This window comes from Spea bombifrons, chromosome 5 (genome assembly GCF_027358695.1).
Source record: "Spea bombifrons isolate aSpeBom1 chromosome 5, aSpeBom1.2.pri, whole genome shotgun sequence".
Lineage (NCBI taxonomy): Eukaryota > Metazoa > Chordata > Amphibia > Anura > Pelobatidae > Spea > Spea bombifrons.
This window is the reverse complement of record NC_071091.1, coordinates 63,998,844-64,016,789: the sequence shown is the minus strand read 5'-3', so window position 1 is coordinate 64,016,789 and position 17,946 is coordinate 63,998,844.

The following is a 17,946-nucleotide window of genomic DNA, read 5'->3' as shown; positions in this document are numbered from 1 at the left end:
CCAGAGTGCCAAAACAAAATATTTTTCTCAATCGTAGCTTTTATTAACAAACAATTGTTCACATAGTTTACATGAATTAACATTTACTGGTAAAACTTTTTTCCTATAGGGTCGTCTTATATTCAAGCTTTTTCTTTTTTTCATAAATTAATATTCAGATTTTGGGGGGTCGTCTTATAATCAGGGTCGTCCTATAATCGAGCAAATACGGTATTTGGAACACAGACCAATGCTTTCTTTAGTAAACATATAATTGTTTTAAATTACCTAGACAGAAAAAAAGCCACAGTAAAGTTATAGAACTATTAGAACAAGCTACCGGTCCAAATCAGAGGCACTGCCAGAAGCTGTGTTGGCTGTGAGTATTTATAAATTAGGAGATAATGGCGATGTAAGTCATGCATGGAACTGAGACTGACACACTGGCTGATTGAATAGTAATATCCAACAACACAGTCTACAACAGATCCAGCGAGCACATCGGCTTAGCGTTCAATAAGCATGTGTAATGGGGTGGAGAGATGAAATCAATCTTTTAAAATGGAAAAACTAAAAAGGCAGGAGCTTTTCATGTATTATAGTTAGTTAAATACAAAGAACAATATAATAGCATAACTATGGTCTACGGTTAACAACTAGAGAAGTATATTAAGACTTAATGGACATTTATATCAAAGCATATAGAGGCAGGACATAAGAAATGCTAGAAAGATATCAGTCATGAACTATTAAAGGTGGTATTTCACTTAGATAAAACATTACTAGTAGTCTCCAATTTGTTGAACAAATAAGCCTTAGCAGATCGGTCATCTTATTCTTTTATTTGAATGTTTTATACCATAAAAAAACGACACAAACCTTCAAGTTTTTCACTTTTTATGGCAACATCCTATCAGTGCTTGCTTTTATGTCACAGGGTCCTTAAGTGTTCCATCAAAATGTTTCTGATGCTGTATTTAGTTACAAAATGTTATATTTATAATGTTATATGTAAGTCATACATATCTGCAGAGTAGAAATAAAACCGGGTCAGCTTGATGTAAATGCTAAATTGATTCCAGGTTTAGTAAACTGACATTGGAAATCCTGATACTCAAATATACGGTATTACATTGTATGAAGTCACAGACATTATGAGCCAACATAGAAGCAGGAAAATGAGGTTTTCCGCCACGGAGGTCTAGGGCCTATGTTTTTACTTTAATGAGATGGTGGTAGAAAACTGGAACAGCCTACATCAGAGGTGGTTGAGGCTAATACATATTGCTATGTTGAACCTAACATAAGACCAAGGACTGATTAAGGTTTGAGTCTTCTTGTCAGGTGGTTCTTATCCTCCATCATATTCTATGTTCTCTTGGTACTTGAAGCACATTCTCACTAACAGATGTTGCAGTTTTATCTCACATTTACTTAATTTAATCCTCTTTGTGCGTAGAGCACTATTTGACCAAATCTTTCGGCCCATTTTGCCAAGGTCATTCAGCAACGGCATTAGAAAAAAGGGGCATAGACACTTTGGTGACCTGGCTACAGCTGTGTGTTGAACTCATCAGTGTATTCTGAATGGCAAAGGTGTTTGAGTTATACTAGCCAGCATTTGCCAGCCCACCCTTGGCTAAAAATTATGCAACAAAATTTAATAGCGTAATAAATGAACTTATTTTGATTTCCAACTCGTTAATCCTCTTTCTCTCCACAGTGAGCTCTTTTCTGGCACATTTTGAATCCCACCAGTCTTATGAAAAAGTAAATGTATTCCATTTGTTCTTATTTTCCATTTTCTCAAGGTTCCAGCTCAGCACTTCTCCAAGAACAAATTCTTTTTTAAACACACTGTAAAACACTTAACATGATCTGTTAATAACCCCTAGTGATCTCAAACTGCCTGTGTTTACCACCGAAAGAGTAAAAATAAGCTCGTTCTGAACATTTGAGGACACTAATCCAGCCCTCCCAACCAACCATCCCAATGTTTCTCTACTTAACTCCAGTGAGAGATTACCATTTAGCTGTGCTATTTCCTACAGATGCTTCTTCAAAATGTATTCAGCTATTTTATTTCTTTACAGATGTTAAATTCATTAACGTTTTTTGTATGTCATTTTCATAACGCAGGTCAGCATCCTAAGGAAGTACACTTTAAGTACACTTTAAGAACTGTACCCCTGTTTTTGAACAACTTTGGGGTCCTAACTCATTTTTCGATTGCACTTCTGGCACAATCTCTCTTGCATCTTTACATCTACAAAGCTGTGATTACTCGTGCCTTTATTATATCATATTCTGTCCCACTCATCAATAGAAAATGCTAAAACCTGGTGTTTTCACCACTTTTTTCTCAGTGGTAAACATGCAAACACATTGATAGTATGGGGCACCTGAAGAATGTCCCAGTAAATTTCAGATTAGGCCCCCAAAAGCCCGGTCACCCTGGGTCACCCACCCTGTTGGGGACTGCCCTTTCTAGGAAAAATAAAAACCACCCTTCCCTAGAAAGATATTAAATATTTTTCTTTGTCCAGCTTTTCCATTAACTCACAATAACGCTTTGAAATCGTCTGCCAACTTTTTTTTAATGTTCCTTTACTACTGAGCTGTAGTCTCATGCTATTTTCCCCATGTAGTAACTTTTGTCATTGTAAACTATGGTTGATCTTTTTGGAGACCATTAAAGCTGTATTAATGTTTTTAATGATCATTAATAGAATAAATATGACTTCTGGTGGGTGATCACACCACTACTTTAAAAATGGTCTCTTATGGTATAATGCTCATTGTAACCCTTATATCTTTTATTGTATCTATTCTGTTGTATGTTCTCGCTACCTGCTTGTTGAAAAAAATGTCTCTTGTATACATTCTGTTGTATGATCTCGCTACCTGCTTGTTGATAAAAATAGTCTCTTATAAGAAATGCATCATGCAGGGAAATAACTCATATAAACTGTGACATGATCATTCTATCTTTTTATTTACTATTTATAACGGAACATGCTTATTAATGTTGTTATTTTTTGGCCTGAAAAATACATATTTTCTTATGTTTCCTAAACATTCCCTGTGTACAGTGCCTTTGGCTTTTATTTCAGGAAGTCAAAGGCCGGGTCATGCTTTGTTTTGCAATTAGGTATAACGACTAATTGCTGACTGTGGGAGCTGAACTGGAACATTTGTCTACTGAAATCACAGACAATATGTTGTTTTCTTCCTTCCATAGTCATACATCACTCAACAACCATATCTAAAGGATGCCCCTCTTCCAATTTGTTTATTTGCTTAGCCAGCCATATCCTGATCGGCGTACTGCTGGACTGCACTCTCAACTTTGTGCTGATTAGGATTCCATGTCTATTTTTTTCCAGGCAAGCTGATTTTAATCTCCGCTAGAATACTAGGACGCTAATCTATCACATCCAATTTATGTTGTGTAAGTGGAGATAATCATGAATTTGCTGCCAGTGTGTGAAGTGCTCTGTGCATCCATCCAGGGAAGCACATTAAAACATGCCAGCTGTAAGCGATTATCACTCTCCAGCTATTGCTGGACAACATATTCTATCAGGCTGGCTTGGCCATGAATTACCTACTTGTGTCTTCAAGTCTTAGCAGTTTTGCTTTCACTTAGAAGGCATGCACTCTTGTAGTAATGATAAAATAAATTGTGGGTACTCTCAAGGTTGGTCGCTGAGCTTCTGGGCTTAACACAAATCTCATAATCACACAGTCTGGGCCCGACTCGCTCGTGTGATTTAATGATATCTGTGTATCTCACTTTTCTTTTTGTATATCAGTGTTAAAATCCTTGCTTAAATACAGCTGACAGAATACCTTAACCCTGCGGCAATGTATGGGTTTTATGTGAGGACGTGTAACACTTTTTGTCTCTCTCCCTGGTGATCATCAATAGGTAGAGCTGCAGACACAGCTGGTCATCACAGCAATCACATGACTCTGACACTCAATCAGGCCCTCGAGGACTGCCTGAGCTTCTAGGCAGCCCTCTACTCCAAACCCAACACCAACAAGTGAGCATGGACATGAGTTTTATGTAACATTTCTTGCTAATACTTCTGTCCTCGAGGACCATTGTTTTCATGACAACATGGAATGTGGTTTTATATGTAGGGGTTAATAAAAACATTTTTGAAGATTATTGAGGTGTTAACATGTGAAGGGTCGCAGAGTAAGTACATTTGGGAGGTCCACAGTTATGAATATATTGACAGTGGTTTAATTAACCTGCTATTAACCCCTTAAAACCTTCACGACATTCCATTCCTTGAAGAAAAGGTGTGAATAATAACCTATTATGACAGCATGGAACATCATGACTTTAGTAGTGGTGTGTGTGTCTATGCACACCGCTACCCTATGGTGCAGAGGACTGCCTTGTAATTAAAAACTGTTACAAAAAAGTGTGCCATACATGTTTTTTGTACTTGAAATAAATAGCACAGCAGCAATTCATGTCCTTGGGCTTATCTTGAGGTGCTTCATAAAGCTTTAGTGTATTTTGGCCTATTTTGAGCCCCTACATTGACAAAAATAATTGATATGTGTGATAGTTATATTCAGACTACAATATTGATGTATAGTTCAGGCTAATAATAGAACATATCTTCTATAATCTCTATGGCTATTTATAAATGTGATGCTGACAGTTATTCACACGGTTATTTTTAGTAACATCAGTTAGTGCTCTGTTTTACACTGATTCAAGTTAATGACGCATGCATCTTTATTCTACAGATGAAGTCATAAGTGGGTGTTTTATTTTTTCTTAATGTCATGTGGATGTACTCCAGTTTATACTAGACTTGTGCATTCGTATTCGGGCGAACATGAAAATGAACACGAAGGGTGCATTTTCGTTGTTCAGCCCGAATACCGAACAAACGAATACGGTGGCGGCAAAGCATAGACAAAGACACACAACACGTCTTCGTTTACTAATCTCCCTGGTCCCTTCCCCATCTAGCCTACCTTATCTAAGCAGAATCACACGGGTTAACAGGAGGGGAAATCTGTAGGTTCGTCGTCAGGAGTTAAAGGGCCGTGTGAGCCACTCTATCGGTCACCTGCAGGGGCCTCCTCCAGAGGAGGCCCCTGTCGACGACTAATAAAGTCGTTCTGGGAGAAGGTATGCCACTCTTGAATAGATGGACAAGGGCCTTCCCTAAACTGTTCCCACCAAGACATTTTGGACAATGCTATGCTTCCAACGTTGGGGGAACAGTCTGGGGAAGGCCCTTTCCTATTCCAGAATGACCGTGCCCCGGTGCACAAAGCAAGGTCCATAAAGACATGGTTGGATGAGTTTGGTGTGGAAGAACTTGACTGGTCAGCACAGAGCCCTGACCTTAAACCCATCAAACCCCTTAGGGATGAACTTGAACAGAGAGTGCGAGCAAGGCCTCCCCATTCAAGATCAGTACCTAATCTCACAAATGCTCTGCTAGCTCTAATAGCTACAAAAGGCTGGACCAACTGCATATTAATGTCTATGTATGTGGAATGAGATGTCATCAAAGTCCTTGTTAGTGTAATGTTCAAGTACCCCAATACTTTTGTCCATATAGTGTAGCTTTGAACAGAGCACTGGGTTAGAACTGCATTCTACCTATGTATAGCCTCAATCTTGTACGGGACAGGGACCGCTCTGACTCCTTAAATGCACATTGTGTTTGTAACCTTTCATTTCTTAAAAGTACCCAGTTATTTGCAATGCAGATGTCCCTTTAATTAATCATAGCAGTAATTTGTACTTCACATAAACCTTACAATATGTATATATCACTTAATGTAACGGCTATTAGTTACAATTGAAACTCAAGAACATTTCTTAGTATGAGGTAGCTCATATTTTATTTGCAATATTTATTTTGTTGCTCATACAAAAGCCTTCTTTTTCTTGCGCATGGATTGATGTTTTACAAGACACATGCTGACATCTAGTGGTAGAAAACATTGTTACTGCAATAAAAAAAATATTAACACGTTAGAACTCAATATCCTAAATTCAAATTTGCAAAAATGGAAGGGGGGGCCTTAAGAGACTAGGGGCACAATCAAAAATTACATGTTAAGACTCCTTGAGGAATTGCAATTAACCTTCCAAAGAGAGACTTGTATAAATACATTAAAGTGCAACATCTTCTACAGACCAGAGCAAATAGGGTTGTGGGCACCACACAAACCAGTTAATAAAATAACACAACAATGCACCCAAACATCCAGCGTAAAGAAAGCTTTTACAAGGCATTCCTGCAAAATACCTCTTTCTCTTAGCATGGGAAGCTGATCTAGGAAAACAATCGACTCAAAACCAGGGGAGAAAGGCGACTGCTAACCTTGCCTCCTGGTCACACTGCTCAAACCATGCCGAGCTAGTAAAGAAAGTACTGTGCTACTAATCAGTATCGGAGGAATTGCAAGCAGGTGCATACAATGTATTCGTAAAAAAAACAAAACGTCCTTTTTAAAATACACTATGAATATTATAATCAAAAGAGAACCAACAACAGCATTGATACATCAAAATTGGCCTTCTCTTACCGCGACCCAGAAAACGTTTACAACACTTTGTTTTTTGGCAGTTAAAAAAATAATTGCTAAAAACTGGAAACAAGATGTAGACCTGTCTAGAGCCTTATTAGTTTCACAGGTGAAACACCAAATAATAATGGAAGAAAAAGTTAGTTGGATTCTAAATTCATCAACGAAAGTAAAAAAAATGTGGAATGATATATCTAATGCTATAACAAAATCCCTTGTGATACCCCTGAACATTTAAACGAAATATAATTCCTGATCTCTCTTTAAAAACGTCTACTAGTCGGACCTGCACTCTCTCTTAAAGATTGTAATAAGTATGACATATATGTTAAATCAACAACCATTTATATGTCTTGTTTTATGTTTTATGTAATAAAAAAAAACAAAAAAAAAAAAACGTCCTTAGATCTCCCACACTGCCCTTGAATTGCCTGAAGAGATACCAAATATTCTTAGCCTGTCTACAGACCCTACTAGCCAGTACTGGAAATCAGATGTCCTCCCGACAGCAGCCCACTTGAGCAACCTGAACAAACACAATTTAATAATAGAAAAATTCCATTACAGATCCACAGGGTCTATGATAGTATTCAAGAAATTGTGGGTCCTCTGGAACAGCTAAACAAGCTTGAAATCTCACCTATCAGTGGTGTTAATGACTCGAGCTACTAACACTCTTGAAAATTACTTTGACAAAGAGTCCAGGAATCAGTTATACTGAAAAAATAGGCCTCAAGATATCTCAAAATGTAATCCCGGTCCCCTTCCTTCCATACCACCTATTTCTATTCCCCTTTTCTATCTTGTCTGTTCTGTCCCCTAATACTCTCAGATTTCCTCTTAGATGGTATCATTTACATAAGTCAGGAGACCCTTCAGTCCGATGCTTGCCAACGGTACAGCTTCCTTGTGTAGCTTTAATGTGAAATATAACAATGTATTCAATGGTATTATACACAAATATTAGTTGTTTACAATTAAATGGGGCCCCAATATGTTTGGTGATATAATAATGTATTGCTGTACTTGTATGTATACCTTCGGATTATTTTTCGTATCAAAATATGGGATTCTCCTTCAATAAAAACTATTTGTGGAAAAAAAAAGTGTATTAAGTGTCATTCCCTGCATGGTCACTGATATCACTGATGTCACAAGAAAAGACACTGATGTTCTCCAACTGTAACCAAAGGTTATTCTATAAGCAGAATAAGTCACTGGTCTAAGGGCTCTCTCACACAGATTATTATTATTATTATTATTATTATTATTATTATTATTATATGCAATGCATATATGTCTTGTTTACCCATTGTACAGTGCTAAAGCATATGATGGTACTATATAAATCAATAATAATAAATGTAAAACTAGTTATGGATATTATTACAAGATTAAAATGCTATCCCATTAACAATACATTAGCTTATCAAAGTGCAGTTGTTAACTGTTGCATGAAATATGAATCAAATGGTGTACCCAATGTACATTTTCTGCAGATTTCTATTTATTATGATTTAGTTGCTGGGAAAATTCTTAATTGTGTGCATCATTTATAAAAAGAAATAAGGTGATAGATCCAAAGTTTTGTTTAAACAATATATTTTATATTTTTGAGAATCTCCCACAATCATTCAATGGGATTAGTCTACCATTTCAGTAATCCAAGGATTAAAGGGAGGGGATGTTGTATTTCTAGGCAGGTTATATAAGGCATTATTTACAAAAGGCCGTTTGTGTCCTGACTTGTAAAGACACCCTGGGTGTAAGAGTACTGACCTTGGGGCACAGTGACTGGGTGTTATTAAAGAGTCAAAATAAGCTTTCTTTTAGGGATATGCTGGGAAGTGAATTTCAGTTTTCACCTGCTGTTTTCTAATTGTCATGATTAGGTCAATTGATTTAACCTGGTCACGACCTGTCATCTGCTAAAAGGAAGTGTTTTGGAGTATAGAGTTACAATCTGACATGTCGAAATTGGTTAAGATACAGCTGCTGGTAGTATGTCGGTGGTCCTTAACCATCATGGACATGTATTTGTATTACCTATAAATATAGAAATATAACCTGGAAAGAATTGTCAAAATATTGTCAATAGACACTGAAATAGTTAATACGTGTGTAAATGTAAATGTAATCCTATTCATTATTTTAATCTGAGCTATATTAAAAATAGACATTGTAACAGCTGAAAACTATATGTAGACCAAGTGTCATTTATTTGGTTCAGGCACGAGGAGACCAAAATTGGATTTTGTAGCTTAAGTGGTGTGTCTGTGAAACACAGAGGATCATAACGGGCAGACTGGATGAGTCGAATGGTTCTTATGTGCCATTAAATTCTGTTTCTTTAATATGTTCAAACTGAGAAGGAACAGTTCCCAGTTAGGAACACGGTGAACCCATACTCAGTGATGTGTGTTCAGTGAGTACATTTACCGCGCATTGTCTATATTATAATGTAGACTACTGGAGCCATTCTTACAATTAATAAATAGGAGGCTTCTCTGACATCATTTTTGGGCATGAAGGATGAGGCATGATTAAAATGTTGGTGGAGATTAAAGATATGTTTCAAGTGGCTTTTAATATGGCATGGAGCATGTACTAGTTTAGTGCTTGAACAATGATGCTTATGAAGTGTCTGTATCATGCCCTTGTTTTCTGCTGTGGTGTAAATTAAGCACATGGCTTTTGTTGCATCTGTCTTAGGTTGTTTGTTATGATTTCAAATCTGGAGAGGTTTACAGAAAATGATAATGAGAGGAGATTTAAGTTAAAATTGAAAACAGGAGCGTTTCCCTTCAATATTATATTCTGCAATAATAAGCTTCAACAACAGGCATGTCATAAAGAGACAATGTTGTGATGACACAGTGGTAACCATTAAATCAATATACCGTAAATGTTAAAGGTAAGTGTGATCACTTTTAGGGATGTAAGCTCATTCTCACCAAAGATTTTAAGGTTCTACTAAAAGGAGAAATCAAGAAGGAAAAAAGAATATGCCCCTATAGAGGAATCTTTATGCCTCCCCATAATGACATATATAAGAAAACCAAACAAAAGACAATGATTTTGACCCACAGCTTCTGTTCAGTGTTTTGTACTGCCATCTAGTGGACAATGGAAGTATTGGGATGTGCAACGCATTTTAAAAACGTATGTGGCACTTACTAAAAATGCAGTGTAAATCACACTGTAGACACATGAAATCCATATATGCCTTAGGGTGAAATATTTTGCAGAACAATTTTGCTAAATGTAATGAACCTTACCTGTTTATGTGCTATATGTTTGCATATTTGATTGATCAGTACAGATGATATGGGTACTATTTCTTGGGCATTACAACCTCTGGAGGTCATGCCTTTCTGAGGTCATCAATCGAGCTCTCCTTCATATTTGCAAAAAATAGGCTCTTTTATAAAAAGAACGAGATATGTTAGTTTTTACTATGTGGGGGGTACAGGGACATGGTATTTGAAGATGCCCGCTTTAGCCTGATTGCCAGGCCCTGTACATTGTGTGGTCTTGATATTTCTGGGACCCCTGATCAAGCTTGTTCACTGTATATTGAGCATTAAATGGGTTAATTCCATGTTCGAGCTTTACATAACAGGGACTGGGGGTGAGAATACAATAGAACAATGAGTAATGTAATACCTCTGGAGATTAAATCCTGAGTGGGAATGGTAATAAACATCAAGTTTTATTGGTGCAGAAAGGATAGAAATGTCAGATATATGTAATAGAAAGGCAATCATTTTTTGTTTGCGGGAAAAGTTTTACAGGTAAAATTCTAAACTTTTTAAAGATTGAATTCACTATTCTTGGAGAATGGCTTCAGTATTTAATTTCAATTGGGGTGCGGTTGTGGGGAGAAAAACTATGTGGGTTATAGCTATATACAAATACGTATTTAAATCACACTTAAAAGACAAAGATCATGGCAGACTTACCTGTAGAAGTAGCTCAACACATGGGTGCAAAGTGTTTTTTACACTTTTCTCTAATTGTTTAGTATCTGCATATCTATCTATCTACATTTCAAAAGCTTGGGACAAATTGGTGTTCAATGTGGAAAACAGTGTGTCATTGTGTTACACCTGATTATTACCACTAAAAAAATATGATTTTTACTAAGCAGAAAGTCTTACTGATACCGTAAACTCTGGTTCAGTCACTTATCATTTCCCGTCTTGACTATTGCAACACTCTTCTGGTTGGCTCTTCACTGTCTCGACTCTCTCCTCTACAGTCTATCCTACATGCCGCTGCTAGGCTCATCTTCCTTGCACGTCGCTCCTCTTCTGCTTCCCCCCTCTGTGAAACCCTCCACTGGCTCCCAATTACCTTTAGAATTAAATTTAAAATCCTGGTACTGACATATAAGGCCTTCCATAATACGGTTCCTCCATACATTTCTGCCCTCATAAGCAAATACTCTCCTACTCGATCCCTACGTTCTTCCCATGGGCTAAGGCTCTCTTCCTCACTTATCACCTCTTCCTTTTCCCGTCTACAAGATTTCACTCGAGCTGCCCCATATCTCTGGAATCTACTTCCACCGAACCTTCAGCATTCACCCTCCCTCCCAACATTCAAGAAACATCTCAAAACCCACTTCTTCAGAGAAGCATACCAGCTTAGCTGCTAGAACTTCCTTGTCATCCATGCAACCACCACACTACCTCTCACCCTTTCTCTGTGCCTTATGTTTGTCACCCCATTTTCCTCTAGATTGTAAACTCTCTCCACCTAATGTATCGGTTTGTCTTAGTCTGTCAATTCTTGTCTTGTCATATCCCTTGAATTTATGTATTGTATTAATTATTAAGCAATTATTAAACTGTTGGCGCTATATAAATAAAAGATAATAATAATAATACCGTAATAAAACAAAGTCTTGAGGCAGCATACTGCAAAAAAAGTAACTTTTATTATTTCATTTACAGACAAACATTTTTACATCATCAAGGAAATAAAAAACCTTGCTTTTATAAAATTAAAAATCAATAATATACAATATTTACAAACATAGTCGATTTATACTTTATATATGATCATTCAATTAGTGCTAGACAGCTTTTTGCACATCGTATTGCATGCAGTGTTATTCACAGACTTGAATATATGATTTTAATACAGTGAACTGCATTCAGATCAAATCATGGAGGTCCTTTAACCTTTAGACGCAAATCAAATCCCACAGAAACTACCAATGCCACATTTAGTTCTAGCAGGAATTACATTAAGTAATGTCCAAGTAACATCCAAATCCAAATGATATTTCTATCATTGATAGGAAACTCATTACTGTTTGTCATATATTTGTCTATATTTATATAACATATTTCACCAGCATTACCAATTCAATTTGAAAAAACATTATGCTCTACAAGCTCATTCTTCCCAATCCAACACTGTTTCCATTAAAGAAAAGGAAATTCATCATTCACTCAAATGAAGCATGCAGAAAGTGTATAGCACTGTAAAGTTCATCTTGTCAAACACTTCATTTTTGATCTACACGTAGAAGGACAATTTTGTACTGGAAAAAAAGGGCCAAGTTACAGAGTTAAGTGCAAATGCGGTCAAAGTCATGCTGATCCCTTCTCCCTCCTAAATATGGCCCGGTGACTCAGACAATATAGATTTCAAAGAAATAAAGTCATTCTCTCCACCAACCTATTATCCAATGATATTTCAGCAATTAACCATCAGAGTGGTATTAGCTTTTTAATATAATTTCTGTCTAAATCAGATAAGAGAATGATGTGCTTGCAGTTACCATACTGAAGGTTGAATGGAACAGAAGCACCTAAAATGAGATAAGGTGTCAAGTCTTAACATCAGCATGTTAGCTGCCTTAGTCTTAAATATATTTAACATTTATAAAATCACATGTGAGCGCATGGCTAGTTATGGAACTTGCTTATTGATCACTTTATTAATGAAGCAAATAATGTTGCTTTTGGCCACTGGACATACTGCATTTTTTTATTTCAGAAGCAATTGACCAATGTATTATTGTATGGTTTTGTTCTACATAAATCTTTTTTGAGAGAAATGAATTTATTGGTGTTTTATTAAGATTGTTTTTAGAAGAGAGACGGCAAAATGATATATTCTAGCAATAATATTCTGTATGTTGTTACAATGGCTAATTCTTTATTTCCTTCCATGTAGATAGCTTATAGTGTCATAGGAAACATCATATCTACATTGACTATAAAAGCTATTTACTTTGGTATGGCTGGTGCCATAGAGCATTGCTGGTATTGGTTACTATCCTGTGCAGATCTCAGGTGTGTTAATGAATATCTACAATGAGTATCTACAATTAAAAGATGGCACTGGGAATGTTTTCACTTCTATTTTTTATGTTTTAACAATGTCCATGCAATTAAATAATAATAGTGGATCTGGAGTAATTATTTTTAACCCTTAACAGGAGGTTTTTTTAAATTACTAATCTAAAGTATACTTTCCATATGAGGCAACACTTGACTTGTCCCAGTGCGAATGTAAATGTTGAGCAACCTTTGTAGCCTTCAACCTCCAGTGAAGTACAAAATCCCCCACCCCTTATGCTTAGTCACATCCACTCCATGCCCAGGTTCTGCCCGGTCCCCATCCACTACAACCTACTTCCTGTTTACTTCCTACTTCCACATCTAGGGTCTAGCTGTGCCCCTGATCATACCCATACCAAAGAAAGGGATTTCATTTCCATACAGCCAACCCTGGTAAGTTCTGAGAATTACACATACATTTACATACATCTACAGTTGTGTATGAAGAGTTTTTGGTCTTCCTCTGACCTAGGCATGTTGGAAAATAAAACTGGTAAATCATCGGTTTGGTTTTGGAATTTAATGTACCTTTGTATACAAATTAACTCTTTGTTGGATCTTAAACCTCATCATCCATTTTTTAGAATTAGTGCAACATCTCAATATACTACGATGGATATTTATACACATATCTAGCTATACTACACTTATTTTTAGGAAAACACTGTAGCTGTATTTACCGATAGGTTCCCTGCTACTCCCATCATAAGGTTTACAGAGATATTTGGAAATGTTACAAAATGTTCCTTCATACAGAAGAAATTTGATCGCCAAGAAAAAGAAAGTCACCAATATTAGAACAAAGATAGAATCTGCACATTTTTTTTTCAAAGTAAAAGTTCATTTGCCATGCATTGCCATTTGTCAAATGTCTTAGTGATTCACACAAAACGAAAAACTAATGCTTTCCCATATTCCACTATTGCTTCTCACCTGTAATTCAGTACCTAAATTTGTTTTTTACCCTCATACGCACACTTTTTTACAACAGCAAATGGAAGCCATACATAAGAATGATATAGCACAATTTTGGTTGTTACTAGCAAATAAGTTTGTGTTATATGCCATGTGTCATCCCCACAAACTGTGACAGGACGAATAGTTCTGATGCATTTCTGGAAACGCTGCATTTTGTGGTATATTTCCATTGGAAATAATAATAATAAATTGGATTTTGTAATAGTGCAAAAAAATCTTAACACATAAATTAATAATTTATTAAAAAAGTGGACAAGTTACCCCCCCCCAGAAAAAAAAATATAAATATTAAGAATTCTGTAGATATGTTTAATAAGAAATAATAGTCCAGGTACTGTGGGTGCACACACCAACCATCCTACTACCCATTTTCTCAAAAACACATAAAGATGTTAGTGCAAATGTGTCATTAAAGTATATTAATGGAATTATGTTTAAACAACCATTTTTTGAGAACGCTTCAGGCCTCCTAAACGTCATTCCATCAATGAATCCATGGTGCAATTATTTTGGTTCATTTTTACTTGGTCATATGTATTAACCCTTGAGGCTCTCGTCTTCTTATTTCATTATAATATGTAAGAATGCTTAGTAAAAGGTGTAAAAAAAGTAAAAAAAATTTCAAAGGTGGTCCAAAATGCCCATTGTAACAGCACGTCATTTTTTTTTGGGCTGCAACAAAGAGATCACAATTATGGGTACAGTTATGTAAAGTAAAAAAAAATATATTTCAAACAAAAATATCTCTTTCGAAACTAATATCTCTCTGCAATTAAATAATCCTAGTCCTTGTAGACTGTAAACTTACAAGAGCAGAACCCTTTGTTTTTGTTTTAGAAAACACTAACTCTATTAGAAAAAGGTCAGTGCAGTAACTTAGTGTTACATGAGTGACTAACGTAATTTAGTTTGTTACAGATGAATGTACACCTATTCATTAACACCTACCAGCCAATGTTGCGCAATAAGCTTAATTCAACGGCTGCTCTTAATTTAGGAAGATGTGTTAACAAAGCACTTACTGTACGTGGCCAGGGGAGGATTGTTATAAGAGCACGGCAAATCATTCTGCAAATTATAAATCCGTTTTAGATTCAGCGAAATAATACTTTACAATCAAGCCCTGAAGGTCCAGATAGTTTGGACGATCAACTGGCCAAGTATCAACCAACACTTCAAAATATTTTTTTGCATCACTGTGTGTCAGAAGCAAAAAAAGGTGAAATAATGTTATTTTCTAATGTAAAACATATGCCCTCCTTATGCTCAGCCATGCAATGATAAACTCTAGCATTAGCAATTCTAATCTTGCAGATTCTATAGAAACTAACAGTAAACCATATAACATGCAGAGAAAAAAGACGTAGGCACGGTACAATTGATTTTGCCACCCACTGCCATGTTCCATTCTTTAACACTTGGAGTGCCAGAGCGTTGATTAAAATGACTTAGCACCGCATACTATATCTAGTACCAAGTTAACCTACACTCAGTGTGCACCCCACTGTCTTATGACTGTGGCCATAAGAATCCCCCATATAACCAAAAGGACACTAGAGTAACATGGGCTTTAGAAAGAATTTACTCATCGACAGAATCATTTCTTATGCATCCCCTTTCTATTAGTTGTTTTTTTAGACAAAACTGTATAGTACACATTGGGCATGTCATCTTCCAAATGCGTTTCTGGCTGGAATTGCCCCCTTGGCTAAATGTGGTCAGCCCTCCCGTGAACCCATGGATGTGTATGGGGATTCAAACCAAAATCAGACTCCATTTAACCCAAGCAATGTGTCTTTTCTGCATCTCCTCAAAGTAGCACAGCTGGCTTAACCAGATCTGAACTTTCTAAACCCATCTGTACTTATGTGAAGACAGACAGAAAATGTGCATTTGAGGAAGGGGGTATTTAAAGCCCTGCAACCAAAGGAACTAATTTGTGGTACCAAAATGTCGCCTCTGTGTGACTAGCCTATAAATATAAATTACATCTATGATATAGACATCAATGCCTTATGATTATTGCTGGATTTTATTAGCGAACACAGCTGTTTACCATTTTCAAACAGTGCATCTATAGCAGAAATATCAGAGAAAATCACTGCATTCCATTTTTGGTCCTTTACAAAAGATTGCCAGAAATGTGCTGACAGATAATGATCTTGTTGGCTGGTTGTCATACGCTAGTATAAATTAATACAGCATGCCAATAAATGACAGATGTGTTAGCATACTAATGGCAACTCTTATGCAAACAAATAAACTGTTACTTGAAATTCTTACATATGCCCACACCATCCAATGCTACAGGCATGATTCTAACCCTCTAGAATGCGTTATACTGCACCACAGAGTAACAATGCCGGCTCTCTATAGCACAGACGTTTCTGTGGTTTTGATGGTATTTAGGATGTGTCGCCATTAAAGCTGAACTAATTATATGGACTCATACCCACAACAATATTTACTAAGGCACAAACTGTTCCAGTGCTAGAGTGCATTCCCTATAATGCACAGTAGACAATGCCATGAAAGAGGCAAAGGAGTATCTCTAAATGCTGGTCACTGATCTCTGTTCTCCATCGCACTTAAAATGTAGGTCTATCAGCCCCTCGTAACGTCATGTTCATAACTGTGGTCCTCTCTGCTGAGTGCCTGGATGTAGTGTTATATCCCAGTACTCTATTGCAGAAGTAACTCAATGTGATGAACTATGGAGGTTGTGTTGGCTGCTGCCTACTCGATAACTGCTGCTCTAGACCTCTAGTATACCGATACTCATCAGATTTGGCAATCAGGCTTCTTTTTTTACGTTTACATGGAAATATGCCTGTTTTCGACTTAGAAGATTGGAGGATATTACGATTTTAGCAAAATAATAACTATAATTTTCAGGCAGGTTGGGAGCTGTATAAAATCCATGAGGGCCACATCAGGCCCAGAGGTCTCCAGTTGGATTATTTCATTAGAAACTACATCTAATGCATAGCTTAAGGGTTCTTGCACTATGTGTATCTTCACCAAGACAAACAAGCATATTATTGCTGATTATATAGTCAACATTACCATCTCTTTACAGAATGAAGTAGATCTACATTTTAATTACCTCTTTTTTATGATAGCCTTTTTATGTTTTGGATTATATTCTTTTACTTATGATAACCTTATCATTGCTTTCATCTCCAGGTCCTTGCTGAGACTATAATAAGACACTTTTTGATGAAAGCAGAAACACACTGTTTTCCATCTATGTGAAGAAAATTAGGACGCAAAATGTCTAAAGCTCAACTGTGAGGGCCTTTGCCAGACTCATTAAGATTTTGCACTTGAGACCAAACTAGCCTTAAAACAACTTTAAAGTGCCAGTAAAGTTAGTTCTTAACTCTTAAGAGAATGATCAAGCAAGCATTATTTATACTGAAAGTATTGTTTGCGCAATTGTCGTCTTAAGAGTTTGAATGAAAAAAGCAGCCAATGTTACCTACCACCGACCTTTTTCTGTCTCGTGCTTTTTCTGTTCGCACGTGGCCAAGCCAGGTGCCAACACTGAGGATCCTACCGGGGGTTATGGACACTGCTGGTGTCTGCAGTACTGCTGACTGGCTCTGTACACGCACGCAGGTTATATTTGTCTTCTTTGAGAGTTTAAAATACACTTTACTGGCACTTAACAGACTATTTGCAAACAAACAGACTCTATACATATATCACAAACACTAGACAATACACTAAACACACTTATTATGCATCCCATAAAATCAGTGTAAATGTGTCTCTCTGCCTGACGTATTTGTGATTTCCTAAATTCAGTGTGGTTCAATAGATTCAAGCCTCACCCCCACCGTAGCCCCCATCTGGAAACCCCCATTGCCAGAAGCTTTGCAAGTCATACACCCCTATGTCAATGAACAGAGCAAAGCTTGAGTAGCTTATGTAAAACTGGATAATGCACAACAAACAAGTCAATGATATAATAAGGTCTTGAACCAAAGACACGCAGCAAACAAACATGTTTCTGGCTTGCCATTTCAAATGTCATTTTAGTATTGTG